Source organism: Condylura cristata, unplaced genomic scaffold (genome assembly GCF_000260355.1).
Source record: "Condylura cristata isolate star-nosed mole 26May11 unplaced genomic scaffold, ConCri1.0 scaffold00011, whole genome shotgun sequence".
Lineage (NCBI taxonomy): Eukaryota > Metazoa > Chordata > Mammalia > Eulipotyphla > Talpidae > Condylura > Condylura cristata.
Window position 1 is genome coordinate 41,007,223 of NW_004567112.1, and position 18,661 is coordinate 41,025,883.

Sequence of the window (18,661 nt, forward strand, 5' to 3'; positions counted from 1 at the left end):
TATATATATATATATATATAGTACATTTTCTTTATTCCTCTGTGCTTGGACTATTTCCCTATCTTGCTTAATGATTAGTGCTTTAACGAACATAGAATTACATGTGTCTTTTCTAGTTAATATTTTCACACTTTTAGTTAATATTTTCACACTTTATAGGTAAATACCAGATACCGGATTATTGGAACATACATAGTTTTTTTTTTTTTTTAAAAACTCCAGTGTCTTACATAAAGGCTATAACAATTTACATTTCCACCAATGATACATGAAGGTTCCTTTATTTCTGCTTCCTTACCAATAATTATTACGGGCAAGCAATTCTTTTTCTCCTGTGGTATTTGTAGAAATATCTGTTATTTTTCAAAGGAGAGAGTTAATACCATTGGCCAATATTTTTCACCTGATAGAGAAGATAAATGGTAGCAGAAAATGTTTCCTTAGCTTTAAGTAAATTATCATTTTCTTGAAACAGTTCTGATTTGTATTAATTTTAATAGACTAAAAGCTCATTATGAAATTATGATAGATTCATATATAATCTACATGGTGTAGATTAAAAAATGCTCTTAGACCCTGAGAGGGGAGACATAGTTTTCCAAGTTGTATTAGGGTAAGCTCCATGTTTTATCAGTAGTATAGCCATTCTTACTGCCACCATGCCTTAAATTAAAAAAAAAAAAGCACTCAGAAATATTTTTGAGTGAATTGTAACTGAAACTATGCTCCATTTAAGATTTCTTGTTATGTACAATAATTAAATGACCTTAGGGCAGTGGAGAGAGTATATAACATAATTCATCTTATTATTGAATTGTGTTATGCTTTCTTATGGAAAGGAGTTGCTTTTATTTTTTCTAAAGAACTTAATATCCACAATTTGGGAAAATTAATGCGTGCTTTTTATTTTTCTAAAGACTTAATATCCATAATTTGGGAAAATTAATGCGTATGAATTAACATCAGTGAAATCCTTTAGAACTGAGCATAACACAGGTGAGGAGGGAATGACCTTGTGAGAGGTCTCACCTGAGAAGCATCTGGGGATTTCAGTGAATGGGTATAATAGAGGAGTCGATAATAATGGTAAATTACTTGGGAAAATCATCAGATAATACCAGGATATGGTTGGGAAACTGTACACTACCCCAACAATCTCATCCAGTAGAGCAAATCTTTGGTATGTAAAAATTTTCAGCAATACTTATTTCAACAGCTGTTGTCCTGTATTATTCTTTACTCCAGTTTCTTCTTTTTTTTAAGTATCCTTTTTTTTTTCATGATGCACTATTTACTGGACAGATGTTTTCTTTGATCTGTCCACTCTTGCCTGAAAGGCATAAACTATCCCAGCAGCTATTAGCACATTAAGAAAACTTGGGTAATTCCATCCACTCATGCAAATTTGCTATTGTTGATTATTTGCTGTAACATGTTAAGTAACTGCTGTTGAATGGGTCAGGAAAAGCAGTTATTCTTCCATTTTGATTGCTATAAATATCTCTGAAGTCATCCAAATGTACTTCCATATTATTCACAAATCTTCTAAGTCATTAATAAATATATTGAACACCTGTGCTAGCACTGATCCCTGAGGCACCTCATTATTAACCTAATTGCACAGCTTCATGATATTTCATTTAACCTTGATTTTACTACCAAAGTTTTTCTCAAGTGAAGACATTTTCAAATTAATGATAAAATTTTATCTTTTATCCTGTGGTTGCCAAGGCTCCATAATTGAATTTGCACATTTGAAAAGTTCTGAATAAAATGCCAGCAGACATCCACTTTCCTAAAATTTTCAAGCCAGGAAATTTAGGCAATTTTCTCAGTTGTTTTCACTGAAGTGCTACTTGTTTACCTGTCCTTCTTTCTCCTTCCTCCCTCCTTATGAGGTAACATTGGTTTGCAACATTGTCTGTAATCTAGAGGCATGGAGGATCACATCCTTCAGGTGGGAGGCTCCCACTCCACACCTACAGAGGCGCTCAGAATTCTCCACCATAGTCCATGTGTCGCTTTACTTCTTTCTCCCTCCGGTTCTGGTAGTGTCAGTTCTACAGTCAAATTTCAATTTGTTATTAGCCTGGTTTTGTTCTATATTCCACATATACACTTCACCATCTGCTGTTTGTCTTTCTCTAGACTAATTTTGCTTAGCCTGATGTCCTCCCTGTTGTCTCAAAAGTCAAGAGTTTACCTTTTTTTTTGGTTGTAGCAGAATACTATTCCACGTGTATATTAATACCACATCTTGATAATCCACTCCTGTATATTTGAGTGGTTGGGTTTTCCCCCCATGCCTTGGCTATTGTAAATAGAGCTTCAATGAACAGAGGAGTGCTTATATGCCCTTGAAATGTATTTTTGCATTCCTTGAGTTGATACCTAGGAGTAGAATTGCTGAGTCATATGGAAAGTCTGTTTTTAATATTTTCAGAAATTTCCATATTTTTCATAGGTCCTGAACCAGTCTCCATTCCTATCAAGAATGTATGAGAGCTTCTCTTTCTTCACATCACTGCAAACATTTGTTATATTTTCCCATGTGTGAGGTGGTATTTCATTGTGTGTTTTTTTTTTTTTTTTAAGATTTATTTATATATACAGAGCTAGGGTACAGACCAGAGGTGCTGGGGGTGGAGGCTTCACCAGAGACAGAGTGGGGAGCAGAACAGGCAGATAGAGGAAGTACACTGTTGAGGGGAGCAGCGGGAGGATCAGAAGAGGTCTGCAATGCCATGTGGTCACCTCAGGGGTGGGGATCAAACTCATGCTGAAGTGGCTTTGGCTTTATAGTGCTGTGCTTTAACCCTCTGTGCCACCAGGGAGGACCCCTCATTGTGATTTTGATTTGCAAATTCCTGACTATAAGGGATGATGCCTCTTGTAAAGTCATTATTTAATCAGCTATTTAAAAATGTTGGGATACTGAAATGATAATTCCATTATCACTATCCTTTATATATATATATATATATATATGTATGTATATATATATATATATCCTATATATATATATATATAGCTCTTTTTTTGAGTTTCAAATGCTTATTACTATTTTATTTCCAATTGGTAACTAAATGAAACGAGTCAAGGAAGGAGCAGGGGAAAACTCATTTTAGTTGATGTTGCCCTTCATCAGAGAAGCCATTACAAGCGAAGAATGAGGTTTGCACCTTGTGGTTTAAATCAGGTTTACAGAGGATAGTTTTATCTAATACTGGTACTAGAAGCCACTCTGAAGATCCATGTTTAAATTTCCATCATTTTTCAGGTATAGAAGCACAAGTCCCAAAGGTGAACCAACCTTTGTGAAAGTCACACTAACCTGAGTCAGAATTCTGGTTTTTACTTTGTTGTTTATTCCATTGCATCCCTGCTTACTTAAGCTTTATTATCATGTTTCCCACAATGGGTAATGAAAATTTTGTGTCTGAATTTATTCTGAATCTTGACATGAGTCCTTTTGAAGAACTCTTTAAAGCATTATCTACATCTAATTTAGATTTCTTTCAGTGGCTTATTCCTATCAGTGGCCTGAATGAGTAAGTTTTCAGCAAATATATATTAAATGGATGACTAACTGTAGAGGTACACGTGCACACACACACACACACACATATGGTGGTTTAACTATATATATGGTGGTTTAAGCATTTTTAGTTTTCATTTTATTTGGCTCATGGATCTGTATCAGTCATAAAAACAAGCTCTTAAAACACTAATATATGTTGATAGCCAAAACTTACTTCCAAATGTTAAGGCTTTAGGATATTTAGTTATTAGGTATGATTTTACTAATGCTATTACTTTTTCTATGATGTTGACTATCTCCTTTAGTATCACTTACATTGCCAACTATTAAATTCAACCAAATTCCCGCATCAGTTTTTGAACTATTTTGGAAAGCATTAAAAAAAAAAAAGTATTAGGAAGTACCTTTTTCCAAAAACTCAGGGAAAGGAAACCAATGTCATAATTGTTTGTCGCAGCCTTCCTAGCTTCCAAAAGAGGCATTATCCCAGAAACTGTTGCTTTTATTGACTTAAAACATTTCTTGTATTTTTATGTAACGTTTCAAAAGCAATGAAATGCTACTCATTGTTATTGGAAGATCACCACCCAAAATGAAATGGTCACTGTTCTATCAGAGGATAAATTACTCCTTGGAAAAATTATAAACATCTTTGAGGTGCATTATGTATTCCAGATCCATGATTCATATGCTTTGGGAAGAAGTATTTCCTGGCACATGTTTAAATACTGTAATTTAAGACATTTATAGTAAATTATTACACCACTATAGCAAATGAAATTAATACAACTCCAGGAACTATACCTAGGGAATAGTTGACTCATTTGTTTGGATCTGGCTCATTGTTCTTTAGCACGCTAGGAAAATAAAAGGCATAACTATTTAAGTTTTTTTTTTTTGGTCAACTATCTATGTAGTATATTGAACTGGGTAGGAAAGTAAGACAAATACTGTAAATGAGCAAGCAGGGAAGGTTTAAAGTGCTGAATTTTTCAATAAGTGTTTTGTTTTTGTTTTCCTATTTTGATGTAAGAAATATCAGGAGAAATATTACGAAACTGTTGCACCCTGACCTGTGAGACGCATCGCTGTGAAAAAGACCAGGCCGTCACTGCAACAGCAATGGAAACTTTAATACAAACTCCAGCTTGTACCTGACTGCAACCAGCAACATCTGGTTAACAGGAAGGGCCCCAAACAAAGGGGAGCACAGTTTACATAGCCTTTTTGGCACAAAGGCCGGGGCAGTTTCTAATTGGCTGACCTTGGCAGTTCCTGATTGGTTGACCTTTAAATGCTTCCATGTAAGGTATGGCTGGCTGCTCGCCATTGTGATTGGTCCCCTGAAACGGCCAGATTAAGTCCCTCCTCACGTCAATCAAGAGGCATGCCTGCCCCTCCTCCTAAAATGGCGCTCTTAGAATTTAACATTAGTCATGTTCTTCAGAAACAACTCCAAGAGGCAGCAGCTCCTATTAAAAATGAGTCCCTTTCTCTTACTAGGAATCTAAATATCCAATTTTTGCCTCTTCCTAACTCCTTCATCTTTAAATATGTTTGCTATCATACAAATCTTTAAAGTATTGGTATAAAACTGTTACTGAAAAAGTAACACTTTACATCTTTATCTCTGGGAGCCACTGGCTCGTAAATACTACAGATTCTATCTCTGGTCCAATATGTTAATAATTTCAAGATGGTGGAAACAGTACCTTTTCATGTCTCATCCAAAGACCTCATGGACACTATTAATCTGACAAGAGTGCCAATAAGATTATGATCCCCCAAGTAATAGCAAAAATGGTCAGTAAGGAAGTTTGGAGGCGCCGAACTGACATACACAGGATGCTCCCAAACAGGTTATTACAGGCTTCAAAGATCCTTCCATCCATTTTTTTGATATCTACATTTAAGTTTCCCCAAACCCAGGACCCTTCTTAGGATTTCTTTGATCAGGTACTCATAGCAGCATAATATTGTAGCTTTCAGCTTCAGATGCAGACAAAGATCTAATTTTTTTTTAAAGAGAGTAGTTGAAGTTTGCTCTTCAGGGCGATATTTAGCAAAGAAAAAACACAAATAGCCTACGGGGTAGTCCTATTCCTCACCATGACAGGACTCCCTATCCTGCCCCAACCACCCCCACACATATACTACTATGAACCACTACTGTGATCAGTTAATTGATCATGTGTATATCTTTCAGTATTAATACTAGGAAAATATTAAGTGCCAGTACTTCAAATATCTTACCCTACATTATGCATGTATTGGTAGTAATGCAGTTCTAATTGTATCCCTATTTTAATTTAATAAGACTTAATGACATAAGGAAAAATGGGAAAATATCTGTGGAGACCTCAGGTAGATATATTTTATATGAACTATTCATAATAATTCACTTAATAAGATTTTAGCATTACTTTTATATTGCAAAAGTTTGTAAATTTATTTTAATTAATAAAATATCTTTATTTTTATAAAATTGGTGTTATTTTAACAGAATGAATTGTAATTCGAACTCTTGCCTAAGTGTAACTTAAAATTATATATGTAATATTCCACAATTTTAAGGAATGTATTGATCTAAGACATGGTTAGTATATTGACCCATTTATTCTTTCTTCATTTTTTTTTTTTTAAGATTTATATTTGTGAATACAGAACTGGGGTACAGGCCAGAGGCTCAGGGGCGGCGAGAGGCTTCACCAGAGACAGAGTGGGGAGCAGAACAGGCAGATCGACGAAGTACACTGCTGAGGGGAGCAGCAGGCGGGTCAGGAGAGGTCTGCCACGCCATGTGGTCACCTCCGGGGCAGGTGGGAATCGAACCCATGTGGAAGTGGCTTAAGATTCTTAATGCTGTGCTTTAACCCGCTGCACCTCAAGGGAGGGCCTCTTTCTTCATTTTTTAAAGAAGATTTGTGAAATTAAAATTGTGTAATAATTGGAAATACAAGGCAGCATTTTTTATCTGTACTTTCTGCATTTTCCTTTTCTCCTATGTGACCTCTTTTCTCTAAGACACTAGAACTCTAAGTGAACATGGGATTTGCATGCCAAGTGAGAATGAGTATATTTAAACTTGTCTTTATCGAATGTACATAAATCTGCCAGTGGACTTAAGTCTAACCAAATAAATACACATTAAATGTTACATGTGAATAAATTAAGATATTGTTACAGATTAAATATTACTTTGTTTTACATTACATGAATTTTTTAAAGGCCGACTGAAGTTGCTGTCAAATTTTGGATAACAATTGAAAAATACATTGATTTTTAAATCACATTTTTAAGTATTATTTAATTAAAATATTTTTTAATGATGAATACCTAAGTATTTTTTTTTTAATTTTCTAAATTTAACTGACATATTAACCTCAATTCTCTGAATGTAAGGAGAAGGAGACCTTTGAATATTATCATGAAATCATGCTGTGGACTTTTCTGGTTGTGCTTTAAGAAAGATAGCCTCTTTTCATTTTGGGGTATGGAGTTGGGGGTTCAGAAAAGGGGGATTAAGCTATAAGATGTGCATGGAGGAATGAGCATAGCTATATTGGCTTGTTATCTACAAGCTATAGCTAGGTAACTCTAAATGTTAAAAAAGGTAAAATTTAATAATAGGGAAAATGTTAGAGCCACTTAGTAATAGCATGCAGTCACTACATAAAAAATATTTGGATGCATAAAATATATTTAAAAAGTTGTTGAGAACTTTAACCGAGGCTTGTGGTTTAGAAAGTGTGCATGTGTATGTATTCGTTTTCCTTAACCCTGAAATGTATGTGCTCCTACTCTTAGCAGTCCTGATAGCTGGGCAAACCTATATTTGAGGAATGTACTATGTGAATGCGACATTACATATGTGTCTGTGTTTTTTGGTTGTTTTATACAAGTCATAAGCGAGATGAAAATTAAGAACTTTAAAATCTAAAAATGACTCAGTGATGGGGTGCTAGAAAGAGGACATGATGCTAGAAAGAAAATAATGACAGTATTTCCAAAGTCAGAGTATACCACCATTGTAATAAGAATCAAAAACGATTTCAACAGCAACTTATTTCCTTATCAATACTAAATAACTTGAGCTGCTTAAACAAAAGCAGGTAATATGTGAAATAAAACACTCTAAAGACAGACTAACTTGGTTACTATGTTTTAAGTTTAACAAAAACCTGTCCACAGCTTTGGTTTTTGAGCTGAGATGCAAAGTAGTTAAGGTGTGTTACAGACCTTTAGTATTCGGAGCACAAAGCACAACCGTTTCTCATGGGGAATTTTTTTCTGGACCTAGCACTGAATGTATTTCTCATGTGTTTTTAAAAATATTTTGTATGTGATTTTTTCCTGAACATTTTCAGTTAAATGAAAAAAAAAATTCCCAAAGACTTTTATGGGCCTATATAATATATGTTCAGGGCAGAGTTCAGTGTCTGCTGCATGTTATGCAGCAAAGTATAAAAAGTAAAATTGATTTTAGGTTTGGAGATAACATTTCAAGGGAAATGATTGGTTTTGCTATAAAGTTGAAAAAAAATTGAGAAATGGGATGAAATTAGTCTTCTTGCCTTGATCCGTAAGACGAAGGACTGTCTAAGCATGTTAGCTAACATAGGATAGTTTAACATATTAGTCTCTTATTTTTTTACCTTTATGTTTTTCATTTCTTAATCAAAGAATTTTAAGCATGTTTGTTGAGGTAACATTATATACAGCACTGTTCTGTTTTAGAGGGCAGGGTTCACGGGTCTGCAGGTACGTCACGTGCCATGCCCACTGCACACCCCTTTACCTCTCCCATAGTTCCTTGGAGAGCCCCTCCCATCAGCAGCCACCTCTCTTCCCTTGTGATAGTCCCAGTTTGTTGCAGTAAGATTTCAAAGGTTCCTTTGCTTTTGATTTTTGTCTGTTCCTTTGTTTTGCTTTTTATATTCAGCATATGAATGAAATCAGTGGTTATCTATTACCTTTCTTTATCTGCCATGTTTTCCTCTCTTAGAGAGAAAACAAGGTAAACTTGACCAAGTATGTTCTGAGAAGATTCACTCTATAGTGCTTTTATAAATGTGTTCTGCATCTATTTAGTTTATATTTTAGTTTTCAGTTTTATTGAAGTATGGATCAATTCTAGCAGGGGAAGAAAAACTGAAACTTGAAAGAATAAATAAGACAAAGGAACCAAGTTAGTTAAAACATTTTAATTACATTCCAAGCCATGAAAGTTAAAGAAGAGCCTTGGAAAGAAGAAATATTAATGGAAGCATATGATTTTAGATCAGATATGAAATAAGACAATTAAAAGATAAATAATACACTAAAAGCTTAGACAATAGTGTATTATCATAATTACTAGTTATAAATAAGTCAGTTGTTCATTATTTCCATTGAAAGAACAAACTGACAACAACATCTATTCAATGTGTGAATGATTCAGTTAATAGCTTTTCATGCCTCATTTCTGACACTTTTTGGGGGAGATAAAAATACTGGAGTGATTGAAGTACATTGTGCTGAAGTGACTTGTGCATAAATTATTACTAACAGGTAACTCTTATATCTGAATGACAATTTATTTCTCAGAATAAAATAGCTTAAACTCTGGAGGCTTCAGGGTTTGCTTTGGTGAAAATTTCACCATTTGGGAATTTCAAAATCAGTAACAGGTGAATAGTGTGAATGCCTTTTATAATCCATATATAAATGATAAACTTTCGTTGGTGTTTCTAAAGAGGTTGGCGTTTTAAGGGGTACCACAAATCTGGGAAGAAGTGGTTTTCTTGTTATCCTGCTGTCCACTATACTAATCACATGTAACTGCACTCAGTAGATAATTTTCTAGCGTATAATGTCTTGACAAAAATAATTTGAAGATATTTTAATATAGTAGTATCAGTTCTCATTTGTGGATCTTTCATAGAATATCATATAATACAGTTATGTAAAGCTAAGTCTTTGCTTATTCAAGGGACTTGTGGATAATAAAATGCAACTACCAGCAAAGAGCTGCTTTTATGAAAAAGAGTCAACAGATTTTTTTTTCCTAAAAGGGAAGTTTTGAGCCTTATTTGATTTTTTTTTAAAGCTCTGGGATATGCAATTCATTAAAAAAAAAAAAGACTTTACATCTTTGGTTTGGTTGTCAGATCTACTGGTTATGTATAAACTTATAGTACTTTTTGGTGAGTTAATAGAGCTACGTAATATTGTGTGATTGATATTGCAAGATAAGTTAATGTTTTCTCTCTCTAAGCTTATTATACTTCCTATGTCAGCACATGTGTATATATATCATATTTTGTTCAAATGAGAGGTGGAGGGAAAGAACAAAGGCAGGAGACTAAAATAAGTAGAATAATACATCAATTTCCCTATGGTTTATGTAAGACCCTCAAATTGTTTTGCTTACTTTTCTGTGAAAGCCACCTTTCATGGCATTATACCTATCTAATGTAATGGAGAAGTTTAACATATTTTTTATTCCATATAATTTAAACGTTATAAATTATTTAGGTCAAGTCTTATTTCTTAGCATCATACTTTTGTTAGCACCTATTTAATTTTTGACCTATTTCTACTATTATTTTCCTTTTGTGTTTTTTTCCTGATTTAGTAACTGTTTTCAAGGTAGAGTAGTTTGGAGGAATGAATTTATAGCTATCTAATATAAAGTGGAAATGCAACAGCAGTAATAAAATGAGCTTGCCTTCTAATACTAAGTAATTTAAAATGTATAAGTATGCAAATGTTTTTCATTCAAAATTGTCCCAAGTCCTTTTTGAAATAAATGGAGCACAAAACTGAAAAGGAATGGTGGATATCATAAAAGCCTTATTTTGTAGTCAGCATTATATCCAATTAACCTGGAAATTTCCAACCAGCAGATGGAGATCTAATAGTATTTCTCAAAGCCTTTTTGGAGACTGTCCACTTGCCATCAGCATTCCATATTGTTCCTTTTGTTCTCAGGAGTGCAAATGCCAGTATTCCATGCTAACCCTAAAAATCTTGGGATCCCATGAAATAAAAAAAAAAGGTTAATTTTCTTTGTAAATCATCTGCAGTTTCTAAGACTAGATTTTGTTCCCTCCAAATAGAAATTAAGGACAACCATGGAACTTCAGAATTCTATACTGTTATAGATTTATAGTCATTAACAAATTATAAATTATACATATAGAACACTTCAAATATTCAGAGCACTCAAATTAAGGGTGTTTTAAGTATTTGATATAATAGATAACTGCAGTATGATAACTTCATTTTTAAGGACTTAATTCTGCAATATAGCAGGTGCTGCACTATAGATAACTATTTGGAGTGACAACATCTATGTAATTTTTTAAAAAGATTCTTGGCTGAATACAATATGTATTCCATACATAAAGGATTCTCTTGACTGCCTTTGTTTTATATGCTTCATGATGTCAAGAGTATTTTAGAATAACATTAAGGCATAATTTCCTTGACACTCATTAAAATTGCATGATTCACAATGACCTATCTTCATGTTAATATTGATATGTTCTGAAATTCTAATATTAAAATATATTCATTTTCTAAGTAAGGAGATCATAGAACTACCATTTGACCTAGTTACTGAAATCACTTATACTATTTTGACTCAAATCAATACAAGGTGCTTTCCTGAATATCTTCTAAGAAACTGCCTTAGGCTTCCAAACAAACAATGGAGTCCTCTGGAAATAATGATATTCTTTAGACAATGTTGGAGAACAGGAGAAACCCACATATTGGAATTGAACAGTTAATACTGAACAGCTACCTGAAAACTGTGTTTATTAATGTATCAGGTAAACTAACCACCATACTAATATATTTTCACTTTCTAAAATGTGGATTTGATAGTAGTAGAATAAAATACAAATGACTCTCCATGTATGATCTAATTCTCATTCATTTTAGTACCAGTCTTATGTCTTAATCAGTAAGTGGTAAAAAGTTAAATTTACAAGCAGATGAACTGCTTCCACATTTTTTCACATATTCCTAATGTCAGAACGGCAGTGTAAGTTTTTTGACACATACAGGTTGGATTTCACGGGGCATGTTTAAAACAGAATAAAGAGTTTATGGCAATCCATTACATTTTATAAAATTATGTGTAGCTTATATTTGTCATAGAATGACTAAATTAAATGGTTATAATTTCAAGATTAAATGTAGAATTTATGGGAGGACAAACTTTTCAAATATATATTTTTGACATCTTTACATGGAAAGAAACTGAGTAGTAGCTATTTAGAGGAAATAGACTCAGAAACTGTTAGAATCATTGAGTTCTGGAAGTTAATATCCAAAAACATCTAAAATACATCTAAATTGTATCTAGAAGAAGGGAGTGGAACCTATAGGACAGAGTGAGTTGTTTGACTGGAAAACTTTAAAAGCTATGGTGTTAAGTGACATTAACTCTGAGACTTTTCTCTGAGGTTTTGTTGAAGATTTTTCTTCAACAAAACTTTTTTATCCCCTTGAATTCTACAGCATCCTACATCCTTTTCACTTTTGGAAATATCACATTGAATTGCAATTATTTATCATTTTTTAAGCATTTTATGATCTACTTCAGTTCTTTAGTGATTTAAATACAGTAAAAACTGAATAAGAGGATAAATGCTTATGCAGTAAATTGAATTGTAACTCCAATGTATTGGGATAGTAACATGAACAATATTTCTGTATTAAAGAAAAGGCATATATAACAAAGTCTGTGCATGAAAATTTATAACTATCATGTAAACAGATAAAATTGATAAGGTAATAGTCTAAATGATCAAAATTTGATGGAAAGAATTAATTTCTCAACCAAATTTGACTATACATTTTAAAATAACAACTTCAGCCATTGACAATTGTCTATACTTTTAGGACTAACAATTCTGCATATTTTATGAAGTGTTGATGTGCCCCTTAAAATATTTTATTACAGGTCCCAAGTTGGTGATGAAATGGGTTAAAGGACAGTTCTACGAAGCTGTCTGAAGCCACTGCAACATCAGTTCAATTCCCACCCTGGGAGGTGGCCTATATGACACAGCAGACCTCTCCTGTCTCTCCCACTGCTCCTCTCAGCAGTGTATTTCATTCTGTCTGCCTGTTCTGCTCTTGAATCTATGGTGGATCCTCTTACCTCTCCCTCCCTCCACCACTTCTGGCCCCAGTTATTCTATGCATAAATAAATACATCTTTAAAACAAACAAAAATACTTAACTGTAGTGAAAAGGTTGATTAAATATGTGAATCCTAGTGGCTGGTCTGTTTTCTATTACTAAAGTTATTTTGACCATAGAGTTTAATTATATTCTACTGTAGTTTCTTTATTTTTCAAATATAACAATCAAAAATGTTCTGTTTTTACTTTTGGCAAGAAATTCAGATTAGTATTTGCCAACATTAATGTGAAGACTTGAAGGGTTGATAAAAGAAAATGTCAGTCAATCTGTAGGCCATTTTTAAACCAAATGTCTTCAGTAATTTGACTGAGGATATTACAGTTATTAGCTTCTAAAAAGTTGTTTGATTTAAATGACATATCATTTTAAATTAATGAAATTGCCTGAATTAGTGCTCAAAATGTTTTATGAAAACTGACATAACTATTACACAAAGAATTTCAATAAGCCCTCTTTCCAAACAAATTCTAAAACACAATGAATAACTAGAAATAAAAAAAAAAATAAGGAAAAGTTAGGGAATGTTTGTCTATATAGAAAGGCCAAAATGTTTGCAGTGGCCAAAATTAAATTTGTTGCTTAAATCTTAGGCATTTAAGATAAAAAAAAATTAACTTGGTGTTTCTTAGCCAAACAAATTTGACTCTCAACAAATACTATAGGAATTAAAGGTGGTTTTAAATAAAAATACAGTGTTCTTTTATAATTATCATCTCCTTGAATAAAGTAAACCTTAAGCTGACTTGTTACTTTTGCCCAGAGTTTTTCCAGCAGCTCTACTAACCATTTCCATCTTCTTGATTGCTGTGCATACTTGTCAGACTTTAATTTAACTCAGATTTTGTGTGTGTGTGTGTGTGTTAAATATAGATATTTTTCCTTTTTGCTACAACTGTCAGCCTTTGAAACAAGAGACTATATTATGTATTTTTTATACTTCTAAAGGTTCTTTCCTTTCACTAGACATATATTAGTTTGTAATAAGCATACTCATTATATTGACAAAAATTCTTCAGTTCCAGCCTTAATTGATAGGCATTTATTATTTTTTTAATTGAAGTGACATTGATATGTACCACTGTTTGTGATTTCGAGATACAGGATCCTCTCTCTTCAGGTGTTGTTACCATAAAGACCCACCACCAAAATACTCAGCTTCTCCACCATAGTTCATTATGCCCACTTTCCACTTGTTTCTCTCTTCTCCTCCATCTCTGTTAATCTGATTGCTACAGTTCTACAGTTAGGTTTCTAGGCATAGTTCTTTCGCTTTATTTACCCAAATATAAGTGACATCTCTGGTATTTGCCTTTATTCTGATTTATTTTGCTCATTGTTCATTAACATAATTTTTAACATTTCCATTCATGTTATCTCCAAAGTCAAGGGTGTATATATATATATATATATAATTTATTTATTTATGCATACAGAACTGTTAAATAGGCCAGAGGTGCAGGGGCAGTGAGAAGATTCACAGTGGGGAGCAGAGCAGGCTGATTGACTGGAATACACTGCTGACGAGAGCAGCAGGCAGATCAGGATAGGTCTGCTACAACATGTGGGTCACCTCCTTGGCAGGGGATCAAACTTGTGCTGCAGTGGCTGCAATAGCTTCATAGTGCTGTGCTTTAACCTGTTGTGCCACCAGTGAAGGTCTCAAGATTATATATCTTATATAGCTGAGTGGTAGTCCATTTCTTCCTGGTTGACTCATCTATTTTGGGGTACTTGGGTTGTTTCTATAACCTGACTATTGTAAATAGTACTGCAATGCACATAGATGTTCATATGAACAAACATTTAAATTCAAGAGTTTGGGCTTATGAAGAAGACTTAAATTGGGTAGTCCATGATGCTAAGTTTTTCAGTATATATGTCATCCAGATTTGAATTCTTGGGCCAGAGTTTAATAGCTGGATGTTGTATAATTACCTTGAGTTTCATTTTCCTTTTCTTTTTAAGGGATTAATAATACTGCTTACTTCATAGGGTAATTATGATCCTATTAATGATATTAGTGAAGATTCTATCAATGAATCAATACATCTAAAATGTTTAGAAAATTAATAACTCATAATTGTTATTTTCATTTTATCTTAAAAGTTTGTTATTGGGTCATCTTTCTGGAAACAACTAGAATTTCCTTCTGTGAAAATATCATGGAAGCACAATTGTTATAAATCACAATCAGTGGTCTGACTCACAATCAGTGGTCTGACATCCATCCTTAGAAACTGAAAGTTATGACAATAAAACATGTCCTTATTATAAAGCATAATATTTATATCCCCAGTAATAGGTAGGCATGCCTTACTTGAGATCTGTTAGATTTTTGTTTAAAATAAATAACCCAAACCTATATATCTGTTGTGTAAAGCATAAAGTTCTCATCTAATAGATTCTTTGTAATTCTTTTATGGTACTGCAAAGATAACACACTGGACTTACACATTTTATCCCATAACTGGAATCAAAGGCAAGAAGACAGTCAATAAGGATTACTACTCCCAGCTTTGCTATTTTATAAAATAGATGAAGAATGACAGGGGTACAATATGAAATAGCCATGTCTCAAATCAAATTCTGGTTCAAGAAACTCAAGATTGAAATTTCTCAAGAAAAACTTTCAAGAGGTTTTGAAAGACATCCAAAACACAGAACTAAATATTTCATCAAATCCAAAGATGAAAAAATGTTGACATCACAAAGATCTCAAGTTTTCTCCAGGTAGCATAGATTTCAGAGATACTTGATACCTTTCTCTAGACTTCTTTGTTATGAATATATTGAGAGTAGAACAAAAATGGGTTTCTACATTGTAATTTTCTTAAATATAAAGAGACTCAACTGATAATCAGTAGTATAAATGTGTAGGTCACAGACTTTCAGAAGCATTATTTCCAGTTCCTTACTGTAGTGGGGACCTACTCTGTAATTGCTTTATAACAGAGCAGAATGAGAGTTGTTCAATCTTCCACTATATTTCAGCAGACTGGGCATTACTTTTATGAATCTGTAATTAAAAGAAAGTAAATCATTGATATAAAACAGTAAGAACAGATGGAATATATTTAAAATATAACTCATTTCTCAACATCTGAATGCAACTTGGTTTATGTGATGAATGTAATTATTCATGTGGTTGAAGCAGCAACTTTGTGTGTATAGTTGTGAGCTTTCAAAATTATTTTTGAAAAGAGCATTTGGTATTCATTTTGAATATTTTATTCTAACTTCAGTTTTATTCTAGAGAAATAATAGTGATAGTCTTAAATATCCTAACCTAAATTTTCATTAATATTATCTATTGGTAGAATCAATTCTACTATTTATTATAGGTTTGTTTTTGTATCCCAAAGTGAATACATTGAATTTTACTGATGACACTTCTGACATAAATGTCACTGAAGGTTATAATGGTTAGTTTTAAAAACTGATTTTAGGGTATATAAAAACAATATGCTTTGATCTCTTAACAATAATTTAACCATCAGATTTATCCATCTCTGTCACCTGAATACGATGTCTTTACATTTAGCCAGCTAAGTTAACTCACACTTTCTTCACTTACCTCTCAGTTTGTATATTTTCTTCTTGTTTTGCCACATCTTCAACTCTGTTATCCGGAGCATCATTGTTGTCCCAAATCAGAATTATTCTGGATATTTCACATAAACTTTTTTTTAAGACAGTAGTATCAGAATGAATGTAAAATCTTCTTTCTTTCTTAGACTCATGCATCTAAATTTTTCATGTAGATTTTAAAATCACAGGTACAGAAGTGGTCATTGTAGAAGGGTTTCAGAGAGCGTTTTAGTGTCTCTTGAATTCCACAAAGATTATAAAAGAAAGTTATGACTTACATGAATACTACATGTTCTAGTGTGCTGGAGTAAAATGTTAATATATTTCTTTATTGTATATACTTTTTACATTATTCTTCATTTTGTACATTTTTTTTTCATCTCAGTTGTAATCCCCATGGACTTCCCACCACCACTTCATCCATGTACCATCACCATAGTTCCTTGTGCTCTTCCCATTCTCATTACAATGATAATTTTCCTATAATACTACTTAGTATTTGTAACCCAGAATTTTAATAAAAGGTTCCTCTATTTATGAGTGAAATTAAAAAGCTATGAATCATTTTTTAATAGATATGAATGAAGAAGATTCACTTGAATTTTGAGGTTAAAAGTAAAAAATATATTGGCAGTCTGCACATAGTGATAAGAATATTTGCATTGCCTTCACAAAGAAAATTGTTGATTTTCCTTTAGATTATATATTGCTTTCTGAGTAACAGGACAAGGTCTACATTGCTACAAACATCTCCGTGTCTACTTCATGTAATGTGCTTCCAGAATCCCTATCTACCTGTCATAACTTCAAAATATGAGCAGGGGAATTTGGAAATGTAAATGCAATGTTGTTATTTGGGAGTATTTATCTATTGAAGTATTTTTCTTTTAGTAACATTCATTTTTGGAAACATGAAACTTAGAAAATAATGGCAGTGTTCTATTACGTTACTGATTTGGAATATTAAAGCAAATCTACATAGTATAAAAAACGAGAAAACATAATTGCATATACTGACTCCATACCCCCTACTGAAACGGACCTAATTAAGTTGAAGGGTGGTCTTTGCTCACATTTGAAAATATGCTATTTGTTGGTAAAAGCATATTTTTAGAATCTGGTGTAGAGTTGGATTTGAATCCCCAACTCTTTCCCAACTCTTCTGATGAGCCACAGTAACTGTTACCCTCAGTTTGTTCTTCATTGAAATGGTTGTTGCACCTATTTCCTAGGTTGATGTGAAAATGAGTTGAGAACAGCATAGACCCCAATCCTCACAGATTGTTTTTTTCCCTCTATCACCATGTCCAACTTTTCAATTGTTTTATTTCATGGGAGCGAATAACATGTAAGTTAGTAATCCTGCTGAGTTAAGATTGTTTAGATGTTTTTGTTAAAGGAGCTAAGAAGGAGCAAAATCTGCCAGGAAATCACCTAGTCATTTTATATATGATTTGTACTTTGTTGTGCATTCATGCAGTTCAGAAAAAGTCACAAAGGCTTAGCAAGCTATATTCACATTGGAATAGGAAAGCACATGAATTAATAACTTTAGATGGTAATAAAAAGCAATTAAATAACTTGGTAAAAGTAAATTCATAGGAGACTATTTTGAATGCCGTAACATGCATCAGAGATTCTGATTTAGTAAATCTATCATGGACCCAATGGATCTGGGGTCATTTTGATCTCTGAAGTAACTCTGAGGATATGGTACATGGCAAAAAAGTTTAAACCAATAGATAAATATCAACTGTCTACCCATTTATGTTAGCTTAATCAGAAAATTGAATTCAGTAAGTAAATCTTATTGAAAAAAATTATCCCACAGTGTTTATAAACTACTCAATATCTAGTCAGTTTTTCATTTCATATAAGCTGAGACAAAGTGACATTATAGAACCTTCAAAGCCACACAGTTTAAGTGTATATTATAGTCCATAAGGTAGATGAAAGTCAGTTTACAAAAGATAAATTTGTGGATATTTCCTATTAGCAAACAACAAGTATTTGCCTCAAGGACCATGTAATATAAGGTTTCTTGTTGCATTTGAAATATTACTTGGTTATAAAACAACTAAATTTCGCTTAGTTTTTTCAAGACACATGTCATATAAAAATCTATAAATGTTTGGAAGAGAGGAGGGGAAAAAAAAAAAAAAAAACTTGAGTTCTCTCAAACCTAGATGGTTGAAACCCTCTATTGCTTTAAGATCACTGCCCTTAACAGAAAGGCAAGTAATCAACTGTATCTTCATTTAAACCTGGATTTTACACTAACTGAAAAATGCTCAATATAAGCAGCTTCTTATCTCATAATAAAATTACAAT

General features: G+C 32.9%; 2 protein-coding genes across 2 annotated transcripts in view; one reads left to right on the forward strand and one right to left on the reverse strand.

Annotated features, from left to right (window-relative positions):
* Positions 1-18,661, forward strand: part of CTNNA3 (catenin (cadherin-associated protein), alpha 3) — a 1,271,003-nt gene that overhangs the window by 329,970 nt on the left and 922,372 nt on the right. The window lies entirely within an intron of this gene.
* LRRTM3 (leucine rich repeat transmembrane neuronal 3) overlaps positions 16,381-18,661 on the reverse strand; it is a 157,434-nt gene continuing 155,153 nt past the window's right edge. The window contains exon 4 of the transcript XR_001145363.1: positions 16,381-16,421. The gene's annotated coding sequence lies outside the window, so the exon portion shown is untranslated. The remainder of the gene's footprint in view (positions 16,422-18,661) is intronic.